Raw genomic sequence first — 15,323 nt, 5'->3', positions numbered from 1 at the left:
TCAAGGCTAGACCAACTTCCATTCTCTACCAGCAGGAACATTCTTGAGTAGAAAATTCTCAGAATGTACTGACGCTACCCAACAGATTAAAAGGTCAATATGCTTAGTAAATAAGTTTGAACTGTAACCTTGTTGAGATAACCTGCGCCCCTAAAAAGTATAAAAACTGCTTATAATAGCCATTTGGGATCACCTTCTAGTCACTCACCTTAAGGGACTAATTGAAGGTCGACCCTGACACACTGGAAAATAAACCTCTTGCTTTTGCATCGATCTGCATCTCGGTGTCTCACTCAGGAGTATCTTGAGATAAGTACCACTGACCGAGGGTTGGGGTCTCAAAGATCTTAAATATTTCTCTCTACTGCATGGGTTATAGCCAGTTGTCTTCAAAAGAGCCTCCCTATTGCTGGGATTACAGATGTAGGTCACTGTGTCTTACTTCCTTATATTCTTTAGTGGGATTCATGTCTGCATTCCAGCCAGACGATAAAGGTGTATAGCCTGCCTGCACTCCAGCCAGATCACACAGGCATAGAAGGTCTTTGGATGCGATCCTTTGTCAGAGCAACCATGTTGCTGTATTAAAATTCCTCTACAATAACTCAATTAGGAGAACATTTATCCAGTGTGTGCAAACCCTTGAGTTCAGTTCCCAAAACTGTAACCCAGGAGCAGTGGGGTACACCTGGAATCCCAGCCCTCAGGATGTGAGAAGGTTCAGAAATCCAAGGCCATCCTCTACTACGTAACAAGTTTGAGACCAGCCTGAGACATGAGACCCCACCTGGAAAATGAGAGAGGGAAGAGAGAGAAAGAGGAAGCAAAAGAGCTAAAAAATGATTTATACTAAAATAAATTAAACACAATAAGCAAGCTTCATTCTAGACAGAGATATCTGAAATATTTATATGCACATATGTGTGTGCATGTCCATGTGTAAGTATGTGTATGCATTATCAAAAGTGCACATGTGGAAGACAGACTACAACCTTGGGTATAAATTCTTGCAGAACTATTTTTTTTCTAACTTTTCTGCTGAGTAAGTAAGAACAAGAGATTCGCATAAGAGAATTATATCATTAAGTCAGTCTTTGTATCCCAAGGAGGGAAAATGACTGAGTTTTGGGTCAACATGGTCTACAAAAGACTATTTTGTTCCATTTTTGGTTTTTTTTAACTGATATCTGTATTGAGAATTTGGCCTGATGATTCACTATTCACAGACTTAATCCTCTTACTGCCTCTTGGAGTAGAAAACTCAACACCCAAACCAGCTGACTGAGTGGTTGGCAGGTGAGAAAAAGCTGGGACGCTGGTCGCTCTGAGTCTGGCTCCTTTGGTTTCACATGATGATAACTCATTTTCCAGCAGAAAATATGGTTTTGTTCTCCCTTTAATTTTTTTTAACAATGTGTGTGTGTGTGTGTGTGTGTGTGTGTGTGTGTGTGTGTGTGTGTCCGCAAGTAACACAGAACTATTGTGAAGATCAGAGGAAAACTTGGAGGGTTCATCTCTCTTCTGAAGATCCTGGGAATCAAATGGAAATCATCCTTAACCCACTGAGCCATCTCACCAGCCCCAAATTTGGTTTTTATTTATGGCTAAATAATACCTCGCTGTGGGTATATAGACTACTTTTTTATCCATTTGTCTGATAACCTAGCTATTGTGGATATTACCACAAGAAGCAGGAGGAAGAGCCTGTTCCATGGTATAGCTTTGCAAAACCCAAATTGAACTATGACCAAAAGCTACTGTTATAGGAGGGACCCTGTGCTGGGTAAAAATGTGCCTGGCACAGTCATCACCAAGCTCAGTCATGGATGAGAAGAAGCCTGGAGATGCCTGGTCCAGCACAAGCACAGTGCAGTCACCGCACCTGGTACCGTCAGTCAAGTATGCTCTCAACGGTGGGCTCTGTTTTTAAAAGATCTTAGTGGGCACTTCCAGGGTTCCTCCATCATCAGACACATGTAAAGATGTCATAGGGACTTGGAAGCAAACTTTGTCCTTTGCTGTGACATCTCAAACATGGCAAGAGAATGATGGGAATTCTGCAAAACATATTAACCAAGCTTCTGCTTTCTTAAGTGGACTGTGCGGGATGTAATTTAGCATTTGATAGCTTCTTGCACACCTCAGCTTGTAGGATTAATAACGAGACCCAGGGATTCCATGACCATGCCCTCCAGGACTTGGTCACGTGTGTCAGCTCTCCTGTCAGATAATATAGATCTAATAAAGCTGTTGGTAACATTTTAGTCGTCTTTTGTGACCACCACCCTGCTAAGCCATCAGATGACCACTTGCTACTGATTTCTACATCTCTACAAATCACACACCTATTTATTTTTTTAAAAAATTTGTTATTGACTCAACAAGTGGACAGAATGGTGTGAATGAATGACTTCTGTACAACCACGCAGTTACTGTCATGATGATTCACTGATACGCCAGCCACATACCCTCCCCCACTAAAAGATCAGAATAAATTTCCTAGATACCGTGTTAATTCCTCTGCAAATGTTTAGGTATGCCTTGTCTTAAAACTAACATCATAACTAGAAAGGGTCCACGGTGGTATAAGTAAGCATTTGCAATCATTTATTTTCAAATATTCAGTCAGTGTCCCCCCCCCCTTTTTTTTGTCCATTGGGTTCATAAACTGTGCGTTTGTTTCTCAACAAACAGCCAAACAATCCTTAAATTTCAAGTCTGTCATGTAACACTTTCATCCTGGATTAAAGCCTTCTGCCCTTGGGGTGAGGCTCAGTAAATCAGGAGATGTTAGAAAGTGAAACAATACAATGTTCTACACAGGAAGTAAATGAATCAAAGGCTTCAGGAAGTTCCTGAAACTGATCAGATTCACAAAGCCCCGCCCCCCTCTCCAAGCATATATGAGCTGTAAGAACTGCTGAGAGATACTCTCAGACAAGTCCAGCAGCCCACAATAAGCAGAGGCCAACTAAGCAGCTGAAAGAGACACAGACCAACTGAGCTACATGAAAAGGACCCTTTCCAACCTAAGAGATTGCACAGTGTGCTCCAAGAACTGTCGTCCCTGCTAGAATGGGCTTTTGGTGATAAAGCTGCCTTTTGAGTCATCTCTGATCTTACAAGTAATCCTTCATCCATTTTCCTATAAATAACCCCAGTATGACTCACTGGTTCACAAAGCTGAGTTTTGGTAGTATCCTCACTTAGGTATAATGTTAATCCCAGACCTGGTGTGAGTAGACACTTTATATCTCCCCAAGAACAGTGTCCCACAGATATGAATAAGGTCTCTTATAAACTGTCTTTCTTCTATCTCTTTCTGTCTTCTTGGATAGCTACCTATCTGTTGACTGTACCAGGTCATATGTCTTGAAGAGTTTCCACCTGATGGAGTCCACCAGCCTTGGCTCTGCTAAGGCGTCTTACTATATATGCATCTGGCAGTACATGTTAGACCCATGCCCTTGAGCAAATGCTCCAAGAGATTTTTCACAGAGAGCTCACGAGGGAAAAAGCGAGCCCAGATATTTCAAAGACTCATTGTTTTGATGCTAGGCTTGTGCTTGACTGTCACTTAGCTACACAGGATACAATATTTATTCCCCATGCTTCTCCTGGAATGTCTTGATTTTGTTACCTCAAGGTTCTTTTATAATATATTTTTGCTATTAATACCAACAAGTCTAATGCCAAACATGGTTCTTTTTTTCTTAATAAATGACTTAAAGGCTAGAGATATTGCTTAGTTGGTAAAATTTTTGCCTTGCAAGCACAAGGATGTGTATTTAATCCCCAGAACCCAAACACACGAGAAAAAAAAAAACCTAGCATGGCAGGATGTGTTTATAATTTCAGCCGAAGGGAGGAGGAGACAAGTGAACCTCTGAGGCTCACTGGCCACATAACCCAGCTTACTTAGCAACTCCAGCCCAACAAAAGCAGGAGGAGCCAGTGCGGTGACTCCTTAGGTAAAGAAATTTGCCAAGCCTGAGGAGGACCTGAGAGTAGTCACTAAAATCTGTATGGCGGAAGGAGAGGACCACGTCCTAAAAATGTCCCTCTGACGTTCACACCTAGGCCATAGCGTGCACATGTGTGCATATACACGCATTCAGTGATATAATAAGCATTTTAAAGAATGGTACATTAGTTAAAAGGAAATTAAAAAACCAGAATAGTGCTTGAGGAACAACAGCCTTGTGCACACACATGAATATGCACCAACGCACATCTCTCTACATGCACATGCTTCCCCAGCCTTTGTTTCCTGGATGCTCAAAGGATTCCCCATCATTAACGTCTAACGGTTTTACCAGAATATAACTCCAAGTTGACCATTCTGACCGGCTTTCTCCTGTTTGTTATGCGCCCTTTCAATAGGTGTAGATCCTCTCATCCTTCCATTTCACGAAATATCTCTCTTTCTTTTCTTTGCTTTTTTACTACTTGGGGATCAGCCCAGGGTCTCGCACATGAGAGGCAGCTGCTCATCTGCTGAGCTGCCTCGCAGCCCTGGGCAATCTTCCTTAAATGACACCCTTCGTTGCACTCTTTTGTGTTGTGTGTCTTCTTCAAAAAGTTCAAGAATATTGAATCTTCACTGCCTGCTCTGTTTCTCAAGTTGCTGTTGAGCTGAATCCTGGAGCGTGGGCTAACCTGATGCGATGGGGGAAAGATTACTGTGAAGACCATTCTAGGAGGCCGGAGCCATGCACGCAAGAACAGAGGCTCTTCATTTGAATAGCCAGAGCTGGTGACGGAGGTTGGCTATATGGTAAGTGTACAAAATGTGGAAAGGAAATCAGACTGGAGTGACAGGAACTCTTCCTAAAACGCTTTGATGACCAGTCAACGTGCTCTGAAATTTTTTGAAAGCTAATACAAATTTTAAAGTACACAGAAATCCTTTATAGCTCTCTCCATGGTGCCGTAGGAAAAACAAACTGAAATCAAGACGCTGACCCAGCTTACCTTCTGTGGCTGTGATAAACACCATGATCAAAAAACAACTGGTGGAGAATAGGGTTTGTTCTCGCTAACAAGTGATAGTACATCGCCGAGGGAACTCAAGGCAGGATCTTGAAGCAGAAACGGAAATGGAAACCATCATGAAACACTGCTCATTGGCTTGCTCCATCGGGCTCGCTCAGCTAGCCTTCTTACACACCCAAGCTCATTGGCCCAGAGATAGTCCCTCCCAAAGTGGGAGAGACTCTCCTACATCAATAAGCAAGTAAGAGCTTCACAGACAGGGTCACAGGCCAATGGGCAATGGGCATTTCTTTAGTTGCGGTTTCTTCTTCCCCCAGGTAATTAAGTTTATGTTAAGAGGACAACTGAGGGGGTTGGGGATTTAGCTCAGCGGAAGAGCGCTTGCCTAGCGAGCGCAAGGCCCTGGGTTCGGTCCCCAGCTCCGAAAAAAAAGAAAAAAAAAAAAAAAAGAGGGGCTGGAAAGGTGGCTCAGCGGTCAAGAGCACCGACTGCTCTTCCAGAGGTCCTGAGTTCAATTCCCAGCAACCACATGGTGGCTCACAACCATCTGTAATGAGATCTAGTGCCCTCTTCTGGTGTGTCTGAAGACAGCGACAGTGTACTTATATACATAAAATAAATCTTAAAAAAAGAGGACAACTGAATTTGACTGGGGCAGACACTAAATGTGAAAAAAACAAAACAAAAAACAAAAACACAAGCAAACAAAAAACCCACACACATTGAATACATATTGAAATATATGTATTGAAACATATAAATATTAAAATATACTACATAGCTCATACATATGTAAAATGATGACATTAATCAAAACAATTTCCAGCGTTTAAGGAGATAAAAATGTTCATGACTGTTTTAATCCTTATGTGCTGTATCCAGGTACAAAATGATCACACTGTAAACCTTATACACTTAAACACTTATACAGTTAGTTGATTATCAGCGTCAGCAAGAGCAAAACTGAGAATAGTGGTGCAGAGATTTTTAGGGTTTAAACGCTGTTTAGAAATAGTACAGATACTAAATGTAGGTCTCATATGATTGTGGTAAAAGGAAAGAGGCAGGCGTGATGAAGCCTGGTTTCAAGAGAATATGTTTCTGTCTTCGACCAAGACAAGAAAATAACAGGTAGAAATAAATAAAGCAAACAATTATCCAGGGATGCTCAAAGGGAAGAGGCAAGTGAAGATGGGGAAGCTTCGGGCAAACGGGAGATGTTTCTACAGACAGACAAAAACCACCCTGGCCACTATTATGAAGGAGACAGAATCACATGTGCGGAACACTAAAGTGTGGATCTGAGAGCCCATGGTAAAGATTTTCCAATCCCTGGAACCTTTCAAAGGCGGGGACTAATGGGAGGTTTTAGTTCACTGGGAACCCCTGAAGCTCCGTGGACTCTAATGCTGTCTTGTTTGCTTCCCAGGCATGAAGTGAATGGTTTTGTTATGTCAGGACAGACTGTCTTAGTTTGGGTTCTACTGCTGTGAAGAGACACCATGACCAAGACAACTCTTATAAAGGAAGACATTTGATTGGGACTGGCTTACAGTTTCAGAGGTTCAGTCCATTCTCATCATTGTGAGAAGTGTAGTAGCCATACAGGCAGACATGGTGCTGGAGGAGCCAAGAGTTCTTGACATGAAGGCAGCCAGAGAAAACTCTTCCACAGGCAGCCAGAGGAGAATGGAATCCCACCCTGGGTATAGCTTGAGCTTATATATGAGACCTCAAAGCCCACCTCCACAGTGACACACTTCCTCCAACAAGGCCACACCTCCTAATAGTGCCACCCTGTATGGGCCAAGCATTCAAACACAAGAATCTATGGGGCCATACCTGTTCTAACCATAACAGAGACCCAAAGCAGGGCATCAGAACCTCTGAGACAGTAAGTCAAACTAAACCTTTCTTCTCCAATAAGCTGTTCATCCCAGGCATTTGTTACAGTGACAGAAAGCTGATTGACTCCCAGAGAAAAAGGGAGGCCCTTGAAGAAGAGATAACAGGTGGAAGAGAGATGGGTCAAGAACAACAGGATTGGAGTCACATTCAATCAGAAGAAAATATTTCTTTTCCTGATATGGGAATTAATTAGGAATTAATTAGGAATTGATTAGGAATTAATTAGGAATGTCCATCCCCTCATGTGCAATGAACATCACAACCAGTACTTCAGCACACTCTACTCTCAGATCCTTACAAGCAAACATCTCTGCTGATACTACTGGGTACGCTCTGCCTGTGTGCATGTCCTAAAGTTCTTATTCACTCACTCTTGGACAACTGCAGTGTCCCAACTTCTCAATCCAAAACAAATAGCTAAGAGTTAAAGTTTCCACTATGTCTAGAAATCAAATGTTTTCCCACAAAAGTCGTTCCCTAAGTAAATGGACTGAAATATTTGTGGGTAATATAGGAGGTCTGACATTTTCTTACAGGTCTGTGGGTATGTACATGTGCATGTGTGGTGTGTGTGTGTAGGTCAGAGGTCAACCTCAATTGACCCTCTGTAGGCATCATCCACCTTATGTGTGTGTGGATGCGTGTTGTTTCTTTGTTTGTTGAGATAGGGTCTCTCAAGGGTCTGGAGCTCACCAAATGGGCTCTGTCTGTGAGCCCCAGAATCCCACCGTCCTACACCTCCCCACAACTGGGATTATCAGCATGTGCTACCATCCTGGCTGTTTCACACAGATTCTGAAGATAGAGCTAAGGTCTACCCTACATGGCAACCTCTTGACCCACAGAAGAATATCTCCAGATCCTGACTTCTTTTTTAAATCAGTGAAACAGGATTGCATATCCATGGAAGCCGGGTAACAGAACTTGAAAACACAGGATCTATTGTCTCTACCTCTGTGTGCCCTTGGCATTTTTATCAACTAAACAGTTTTTAAATGTTTTAAGAAAGCAATTCTCAAGTATATGTGCTCATTCACAGCGGTCCTTGGTTTCAAACCTAAGAGGAAAAGACTCTCGATGTATGAACTTCAATTGTTGCTGTTATCACCGCCAAATCTTGGGGATTCTTTTTATGAAAGATTAAAATTTCAGAGACTAGAAAGATGGCTTTGCAAATAAAAGCATGTTCCAAACAAGTCTGATGACCTGAGTCTGCTTCACAGAATCTACATAAGAAGCCTGATGCAGAGGTGCACATCTGTAATCCCAGAACTCCTACAAGAGGTACACATCTGTAATCCCGGAACTCCTACAAGAGGTTCACATCTGTAATCCCAGAACTCCTGCAAGAGGTACACATCTGTAATCCCAGAACTCCTACAAGAGGTTAACATCTGTAATCCCAGAACTCCTGCAAGATGTACACATCTGTAATCCCAGAACTCCTACATAGAGGTTAACATCTGTAATCCCAGAACTCCTACAAGAGGTACACATCTGTAATCCCGGAACTCCTACAAGAGGTTCACATCTCCAATCCCAGAACTCCTGCAAGAGGTACACATCTGTAATCCCAGAACTCCTACAAGAGGTTCACATCTGTAATCCCAGAACTCCTGCAAGAGGTACACACCTATAATCCCAGAACTCCTACAAAACAGTAGGCAGGGGCTACAGATTCACCCAGAAGTTCCTAGTTCTAGTGTGGAGGTTTGAATGAGAAGTTTCTCCCAGAGCCTCAGCATTTGAACATGTGGTTTCCAGTTGGTGGTGCTGTGTGGGGAAGTGGCACAGCCTTGTCTGAGGAAGCATAAAGCTAGAGGCAGGCTTCGAGAGCTTAGAGCTTTGTCACTCTTTCTGTTTCTGCAGTGGAAGCTGTGATCTCTCAACTTCCTGCTCTGGTTCCTGCCACTCTGCCTTCTCTGACATCATGGACTCTCTCCCTCTGGAACCATGAGCAAAGCAGACTCTCCTTTCTGTAAGTTGCCTTTGTCGTGGTGTTTGACCACAGCAACAGAGAAGTAACTGGGAGCCAGGCAACCAGGAAAAACAAGGGAGATCTCAAGGTCAAAGGCAAGAACCAATCTACAAAACTTGACCTCTGACCTCCACACTTGTCATGATACACACATACAATAATAATAATAATAATAATAATAATAATAATAATAATAATAATAAATTTTTCTAAAGACTGAACACAATAGAATTGGAAAAGCCATTTTTGTTGCCCAAAATTTCAGTACTAATTTGCTAAATATTTCTTTTATTTTACCAAGAAACCTTATCACCAAAAGTTACTAAAACATCTTGATTTTAAGCTTCTCTTTCAGGATTTGTATTCTCTCTCTCTCTCTCTCTCTCTCTCTCTCTCTCTCTCTCTCTCCCTCTCATTCTCATACACACAAACACACATGAGCATATATATGCTTTGCTGTATGATTTTTACCAAAAGAAATCCCTCCTGGTCATGCATACAGGAAAGTCTATCAACATTCGAATGGATATACATCGTTAGGGAAGCCAGTGAGAACATGCTTCTTAACTGCTCTAAAGCCTCTAAAACAGCTACGCCCTGTGTGTAGCAAGAGGCAGAAATCTCTGTAGGCCAACATCATCTAGAACAAATTTTAAAAGATGAGGCTGGGGCAGCGGGTGGGCAGCGAACCATGCTCAACTTGCTTGGAGAGGTACCAGCTTGAAAAGAGCATTGTCAGGCTGAAAGAGCGTTTGTCTCAGTAAATATTCTTCTTCATCCCTGAACCACTGGAGCATGAGGAGATGGACACGGACCGCACACTGGAAGTCTCTGCCGAGTACTCATAATGCACGGGCTGGAAAACTCTCCATCTACCTGGTCTTTGTGGGAAGTGCAAGCTGATGAGGAGGGGCTAAAAGGAGGGAGAGGCCTCCACTTCTGACCAAACTGAAACTCTCACCAAGGAAAATCTTTGGAAGATGGATGAAGTACAGGGAATGTGTGGGACGCTACGAAAGGCACCTATGGCCCGAGGAAGCTCGCACTGCTTGTGATGTAGAAGTGAGGTCAACTTCAGGTAGCGGATGCCAAGCAAGCATGTGCTCAATCATCAGCTACACCCATAAAAGGGATGGTATAGTGCGCATACGCGCTGGAGATCCGGGACACATGCTCTCCCAGTAAGCTATACCTCGGGCCCCAAAGGGTTTCCTTTTTAATATCTGAAATAAAAGGGAAGCGTGTGCCAATTATTTTAATGAGGCCAGGCTAACTTTCTTATTAAAACGTGAAATGGATCTTGCAAGAAAAGTGAATTATGAACCAATAGTCATCATGAACATAATCACAAAACTGATTTCAATATAATTTTAACTTTTATTTTAAAAAAGATAATAGGCTGCAGCCAAATGGAATTCATCTCAGGGTTCAAGGTTGATTCCATATTGGGGGATGGAGAACTAACCAATATTTAAAATTGGGGGTGGGAGGGGCACACATAACCTTTGCATAGATTTCAGAAAAGCACCGAAACTTCACCATTTAAAAAGAAAAGTGCACAGTGGAATCAGGAGCATGTTACTTTGATTTGATATTGAAGTTCTACAAAATACCTATATAAAAATTACATAGTAGTGAAGTATTGAAACCTTAGTTCCAAAGGACCCGCCCCGGCTGCTTCTGTTCCTTATTGTAAATTAGGTCTCATGCTGAGTGTTAAATAAGTAAGAGACCTACCAACATCTAAGAGTGAACAGCACAAGCCACTGATTGGTCAGCCATAACCTTGTCTGTGGCAAATCCAAATATAACCAGAGACACACTTTTAAAATGAACTGAATCAAGCGAGCCTTCTCACTCGATAGGAAAAGTTTGTATTGTTATTTACCAGAAAAGAGTGGAAAGGCATTTTCACCTGTTTACTTGTGTGTGGCATATGCATGACTTTGCACACGTGTGGGAACACATATAGAGTCCCTGTGCACCTGTGTGTGCTCACGTGAAGGCCAGAGGCTGACTGTCTTCCCCATCACTTAACCACCTTAGACTCAGAAGCAGGGTCTCCCTCAATCATGGAGCATGTCAGTCTGTAGTCTAGCCAGCCCACTCCAGACATCCCCTACCCCGACTTCTCAGTTACAGGTGGGCTGCCACACCCAATTGTCATTTACTCCATACTGGGAATATGAACACTTGTTATCGGGCTCACCCAGTGGGTGGTTTACCCACACGGCATCTCCCAGCCCCCCCAGAAATGGATTCTTGACCTCAGAGTCACAAAAACATGAAGAAGGTGAACAAATTGAGTATTCTTTGGTATCCGCTAAATTGGGCATGTTCAATTCTTCACAAAACACTGAACACGTCATTGAGAGAGAATATTAGAAAGGCAAACAACCAATATTCATGTCTATGAACTTCAAAGCAAAATATTAGGAAGATAATATTTCCCTTGAAACCAATACAAGCCTTTAGTAAAACCTGTACCTGAATTCTTACACTGTGGGAGTTGAGTCGCTGCAAAGTAAAATGCCTATGTGAGTGTAAAAGCCCACAAACACCCAAGACAACTTTGCAAATGAGCAGAGCTGAAGACCTCCCACGACTAGACACTGAGACTTGTATTCTAAAAGCACGGAGTTGAGATAAGGCAGCACGACCCAAGGACAGAAAAGGATTCCAACTCCAAAGAGCAGAGAGTCCAGAAGCAGGACTCCAAGGACAGGCACTCGTGGACTTTAACAAAGGTGATGCTTCAGGGATAAGCAAGAAAGAACGAGCATTTCAATAATAGGTGCCACATCCCTTGGACTTCAGTGTGGAGGGAAAAGAAAACTGATGTGTGACCTTTCCTTACACAATACACAAAGAGCGTTCAGAGATTTCTGAAGATCCAAAGAGCAGAGGTAAAAATAATAAAATTTTTATGATAAAAAACTCCAGAGAGAATATTCACGACTTCGGGGGAGCGATGACAAGCGATTTCTTATGTAGAAGAGTTTTATATAAATGTGCACATGACCACTAAAACAGGGACAACATGACAAAAATGCACTTTACTTAAAACAGAAATCCAGGTGGCAAAAAAAAAAATCAATTAGTATTTGTTGCACCTCATCAGTCATCAAGAATATACAAAAGGGTCCAGAGAGATGTTCAGTGGTTAAAAGATAGCTGAGAGGGACCTGAGTTCGAATCCCAGCATGCACAGGGCAATTCACAATGGCAAGTAACCCCAATTCTAGAGGACACAAAACTCTCTTCTGGCATCTATGAACATCAGACACACATGTGGTACATACACATATGTGCAGGTAAAACACTCACACATAGGAAATAAAATAAAAAATATTAAAATTATGATATATCGCCATGCAAAGTGACTAGAATCACAAGAAGAGTAGCAACAATAAATAATACTAACCCTGACCTCCAACCACGCTGGAGAGGAACCGGAAACAACCCACACTGATGGAGGAAGTTGCAATTAGTACAGGTACACTGGGAAAACTGCTTGGCCAGATCGGATAAACTAAAATCATTGTGTGTGTTATTGTACACTCATAAGTAATATGATAAATATCATGAGCTGTGCTTCTCACTAGAAAAGAAATGAGAGACACGAGGTTGGAGAGATGACTCGGTGGTTAAGAGCACTGGCTACCTTTGCAGAGGACCTGGGTTTGATTCCCAGCACCCACACAGCAGTTCACAGCCATCTATAATACCAGTTCCAGGGAATCTGATGGCCTCTTCTGAGCTCCGTGCGCACCAGGCGCAGACATAGGCAGGCAGGCAAAACCCTCCTACACATAAGATAAATAGAAAGAAACCGGGGATATAGTGTAGGATGCTCCTGAGTGATTGCACTGGGATTAGAAGTGAAAGAAAGGGGTATCCGTGGTTGTTAGTATTATCTATCAACTTGAAAGACTCTAGAACAACCTGCGAGTGGTTATACAAATTATGTTCTTTAGGGTGAGGCTGTCCCCTAGGCGGGGGAGGGGGATGGGGATATCTGAACTATGTAAACGCAGAGGCTAACTGCAGATGCATAGACTCATTGTTCTCCTCGCTGCGGACACAATGTAACCAGGTAGTTCAAGTTCTTTTTACTTTGACTTTGCCGACATAATGGTTTGTACACTGAACGGTGGGCTAAAATGAACCCTTTCTTCTTTAAGTTACTGTTTTATCACAACAGGGAAAGAAACAAGGTAGTATGCTTTCAGCAGCTTCCATTAAAAACACCTAGGGCTGGAGAGATGGCTCAGCGGTTAAGAGCACTGACTGCTCTTCCAGAGGTCCTGAGTTCAATTCCCAGCAACCACATGGTGGCTCACAACCATCTGGAATGAGATCTGATGCCCTCTTCTGGTGTGTCTGAAAACAGCCACAGTATATGCGTATAAATAAAATAAATAAATCTTTTTAAAAAAGAACACACCTAGAAGTCACATATTACCATAGACTAAACCCTAGGTCTTATTCTCTAAGACCCATTCACCTCTGGATGGGCATGAAGCTCCCTGGGAGTAGCTACCACATAACATAGCAATGTCTTACAAGGCCAAATAACTTAGACAGAGAGAGAGAGAGAGAGAGAGAGAGACAGAGAGAGACAGAGAGAGACAGAGAGAGACAGAGAGAGACAAAGAGAGACAGAGACAGAGACAGACAGAGATAGACAGAGACAGAGACAGACAGAGACAGAGAGGAGACTAGTTTAAAACTACTACACTAGACAGGAAGTCCCGCCCTTCTCCTGGTTTGGCGGTCCTTCTGCTCTGCCCTACTCTGCTCCTTTTGAGCCCGGATTCAGCGGTTCCTCTTGCGCGGTTCCCCTTGCGCCTGCGTGATCCTGTCCTGCCTTGAGCTCGCACTCAGGCTCGCTCCCCCTGCCTCCAGCCTGCAGTCCCTGACGCCTTCCTTCGCGGTCCAGGCCACCCTAGCACCACGCTCTTCTACTTCTTTTTCACGTCCCTTGTTGGCAAGGATGTAGTCGTAGAACTCAAGAATGGCCTGAGCATCTGTGGAACCCTCCACTCTGTGGACCAGTACCTCAATATCAAACTAACCGACATCAGTGTCACAGACCCTGAAAAGTATCCTCACATGTTATCAGTCAAGAACTGCTTCATCAGGGGCTCGGTTGTCCAGTATGTGCAGCTGCCAGCAAACGAGGTGGACACAGCTGCCACAGGATGCAGCAAGGAAGGAAGCCCTTCAGCAGAAACAGTGATGGCGCCTTTCTCCTCCCCCTCACTTCCCATTGGTGACCCATAACTTGATGTCCAACTGAGGACAAAGACACCCTTGCCCCCAATATTCAGTGTGTTTTGTTTGTGTTAATGCTTGTTTTTTTTTCTTTTTAACTGAATGGATGAGAGATAATTCCTCTGCTGAGAAGGGAGGATGAAAACCAGGAACTGCAGGATGTTCCTGGAGTGGATCCCAGTCTGTACCTTCTCACCTTTCCTGGAGATGGGAGCTGCAGCCTAGGCCCTTCCATGGCGACATGTAATACATTTGAGGGATGGAAAGATCTGTCCTCCTGCATCGGGAATAAAACTTATGATGCAAACTGAAAAAAAAAAACAAAACAAAACAAAAAAAAACCTACTACATTAGACTTAAATTCTAAGTTCGGATGAAAATTAGGATGTTTACTAAGTTAATTCTTTATAGTATACCCTCCCTTCTTTCCATTACAAAATAAAACAAGCATGCAATGAGGAAAACAGATATGCAAGATAACAAAACTAAATTTCCGAAAACAGTCAAAGCCTCAACAAAAGGAGTCACGTGCCACACTGAGATTACATCCCAGATATGACCAACAAAACGCTTGGGTAATATCCAAGTCTGATAATCTTAACCATAGTCATAATCTATGTGCAATGAAACATCAAAGAAATGGTAATTGAGGAGTACTCTATAAAAATCCGTCCTGCCTTTTTCTTTCTTAACGGGAAACAGGAGCAGACTGAGAAGTGAGGTGGTTTGACTAGGTATGGCCCTCATAGATTCATGCATTTGAATGCTTGGCTCAGAGAATGTAGCACTATGGGAGGTGTGGCTTTGATGGAGTAGGCGTGGCCTCACAGGAGGAAGTGTGTCGCTGCTGAGGCAGGCTTTGAGGTTTCATACAAGTTCAAGCTCTGCCAGTGTGGAACACAGTCGCCTTCCGCTGCCTACAGATGAAGATGTAGAACTCTCAGCACCCTCTTCAGCACCATGGTTGCCTGGACGCTGCCGTGCTTCCTGCCATGATGATAATGGACTAAACCTCTGAAACTGTAAGCCAGCCCAAACTAAATGTTTTCCTTTATAAGAGCTGCCTTGGTCATGGTGTCTCCTCACAGCAATAAAATCCAAACTAAGACACAGGGTTCCGTAGGAATCAACAAAGCAATGCCCTGTGACCTTGACCCAGCCCCTG

At 43.0% G+C, this 15,323-nt stretch overlaps 1 pseudogene; it reads left to right on the top strand.

Annotated features, from left to right (window-relative positions):
* The first annotated feature begins 1,822 nt into the window (after positions 1-1,822).
* Positions 1,823-14,123, top strand: Lsm2-ps1 (LSM2 homolog, U6 small nuclear RNA and mRNA degradation associated, pseudogene 1; annotated as a pseudogene).
* Positions 14,124-15,323: the final 1,200 nt, after the last annotated feature.

Source organism: Rattus norvegicus, chromosome 19, assembly GCF_036323735.1.
Source record: "Rattus norvegicus strain BN/NHsdMcwi chromosome 19, GRCr8, whole genome shotgun sequence".
Taxonomy (NCBI): Eukaryota; Metazoa; Chordata; class Mammalia; order Rodentia; family Muridae; genus Rattus; species Rattus norvegicus.
This window is presented reverse-complemented; position numbering and strand designations above follow the sequence as displayed.